Source organism: Austrofundulus limnaeus, unplaced genomic scaffold (assembly GCF_001266775.1).
Source record: "Austrofundulus limnaeus strain Quisiro unplaced genomic scaffold, Austrofundulus_limnaeus-1.0 Scaffold77, whole genome shotgun sequence".
Classification (NCBI taxonomy): Eukaryota; Metazoa; Chordata; class Actinopteri; order Cyprinodontiformes; family Rivulidae; genus Austrofundulus; species Austrofundulus limnaeus.
This window is the reverse complement of record NW_013952479.1, coordinates 1684660-1687495: the sequence shown is the minus strand read 5'-3', so window position 1 is coordinate 1687495 and position 2836 is coordinate 1684660. Positions and strand designations below refer to the sequence as shown.

The following is a 2836-nucleotide window of genomic DNA, read 5'->3' as shown; positions in this document are numbered from 1 at the left end:
CAACAATACATTGTTTTACATGATTGAGTCACGTAGAAAATACAATGATTCTTTTTTTTTTCTTTTTTTTTTTTTTATCAGAATAGAATATAAACAGAAGAACATACATCAGTGGTGTAATTATAAAACCAGTCCTTTGAGGGCGCTGTGGTACCGAAAATGAGGTGGTATGTAAACAATGTCTTTGATGTAGGCCCTAGAGATATATATCACCAGGGGGTCTGGCTTAAAAGGGCTTGTCTCACTAGCAGACCCGTTCTGCTAGACTTCGTGTCTGTGAAGATCTTTTGAGTTCTGTATGATAAGCGGCCATGTTGAGTACATCAAAGGCTCTTAAACAGTACTCAATCACAGGAGGTCTCTGCCGCATCCTGTCGTTATCTTACCACTCGTAGATAATAAACAAAGGTTTTGGAGGTAAATGAATAGGTCACTGTTCTCTTTGTAAACATGGGCAGAGTCATGTGATGGCCAGAGTTTGGAGCATTACATTCCACTCCAAGTTACTGCTACAAAAGGTTTCTTTGAAACGATCTATGGTCTTTGGCCAATGAACTTATCAACCCAACAGTGTTTCCTGCTCCATTTGACACTTAAATTTTACGCAAAAAAATTAAACTATATTTAGCTCTGAGGTTAAAATCTGGTTATATTTCATTGCTAGATGATTGTTTTGCATTTTGTTTTGCATAAATTTAACTTGTAACTTCTGTCAGTCATTAAGAAGTGAAATAAAAAAATCTGACTGGTTTATACAAACTTCCATTGTTGCCACTTGTCACAGTGGATATCACAGATTTAGGTGAAACTCTTTCAACCACTCCCCCTGTTAGTGACAAAAACTTAATTGGTTTACATAAAATTGCCTTTGTTCTTTTCTCTTTAGCCTTTTTGGCAATGTTTGGTATCGCCGCACACCAAGCGGGGGTTGCATTGTTTTTATATTGTTTAATTAATTAATTAATTAATTAATTAATTTTCAACATTTTTGGTCAACCGTCGCACGGAAAAGGCTGCACAGATCAACGTGAAATTTTGTCAGGAATGTAGATGTGTCCAACATACACCGCACCGGCCAACGGCTTTACGATAGACCCCATATTTGAGGAGGGGTCTCCATCTAAAAAGGGAGTGTCTGGACATACAAAAATGCTAATAACTTAAAAACTGTTCAACATAGGAGCTTCAGATGTTTTGTTGATGAAGGGCTATCCATCAGGCCCACCAATGAACCCCTTCCACCATCTCTGGACCCCCACCCAAAACAATAAATCCATCCAGATGACTTCTGAGTTTTGGTGCTTTGCGTGGGGGGTGATATATGCTACCACTATGCAGTATCTAGTTTTTATAATGAACAGCTGAAATAAGCTCAGTTTTCTTGTTAATCACCTAACTGTTAAGAAAAGTATTTTCTGCTATGAATATGTCATTTCTAGCTGTATTGAAGATGTCCTGAACAGGCATAAGTGAGTAAAGGATGGATTAACTTCTTACTACCCCACGTTAGTCAGTCATGTTTCTGTTCTTGAACATCAGTGTCATCTTTATGCAGACGACACACAGTTTTACTTTGTTAAACCAAACAGTCCTGCTGTTTTTATTTTAGTCTTTTTCCATGCCAGACTAGATGTTTCTGAGTGTTCTTCATCTCAGCTGTGACAAAACTGTGGATCGTTGTGATTGGACATGATTTTTATTTTGAAAGGTCATGCCGTTTATAGTCCAGTTTCCAGCAGCATCAGGACCACTTCCAGGAATTGTGATGAAGTCTTTGATCAGTATCTGAAGTTTGAAGCTCGTTCAGTCTGATTTATTTTTCATCTTAGAAACACAGCAGACATTAGACTTGAACTTTTAGCCTATTTCCTGGAAACTCTGGTCTTATTTAAAGGACTAACTGTGTTTGACTTGGTCCTTTGTTTTTATTTAGAGTTGTGTTAGTTTTATCAGTTTGTTTTCACATGAGCACCTGCCTCATGATTAATCATAACAATCTAATATTTTTTATTGTTGTTTATGGTATTCAGTTTTAATTATAAAAGGTTTCAAAACAGAAGCCCCCCGAGGCTGAGTGCATTGAGTGGCGATTGCTCATCAACCTCTCATCAGACTTTGTTTGTTTGAATTCCCTCCAGATTTTCCAACATTCATTGTTCTTTTTTTTTTTGGAGACCCAGCAGCCACATATGGTTGTTATATACTGTACTTCCAAATTCAAGCCATATTTGCTCAAGCTTTACATCTTTTCGTCTTTTTCCCTCCGTCTGATTATATGTTAACAATAAATAAAGCTATGTTTTTTTTATTGATTTTGCCTGAAAACTTTTGGCTGGAGCTTGTGTGCATATTATAATTCCAGGAACATTACAATATTTTAAGAGTATGGCTGTTGTTGCACAGAATCCAGATGTCCAATAAAGTAGGTCTTATATGTGCCATACCTTCTTAAAGGGATCCCCGATTAGTTGTAAAATTAGACTTTATTTAATAAACATATATTTTATCTGTAAAATAAAGACTTTAAAAATACTGTAGGATGTTTAGTTTTTATAATATTTAAACTAAAAGTTTAAAAATATATTACACGGATGGGGCCATTTTATTTAATGCAAAGCATTCTGGGTAAATGATGACATGGATAGGTCCTTGGTGCGAGGCTGCTAGCGAGCTATATCCACCCTGAAGGTTAATCTTGGACAATATCTGATGATCGACTTTTAAATGAAACCAGAGAGCGTTGACAGAGAGGAACTGAAACTGTAACTGAACATATAAATGGAGGACAACAGAGCTGCTTCATGGAAGAAGAACCTCAGCTTAGCCTGTTAGCTTT

The 2836-nt window shown here is 36.6% G+C and overlaps 1 protein-coding gene across 2 annotated transcripts in view; it reads left to right on the top strand.

The window, feature by feature from the left end:
- The window catches only part of kremen1 (kringle containing transmembrane protein 1), a 97020-nt gene that overhangs the window by 28958 nt on the left and 65226 nt on the right, over window positions 1-2836 (top strand). The gene's annotated exons all lie outside the window — the stretch shown is intronic.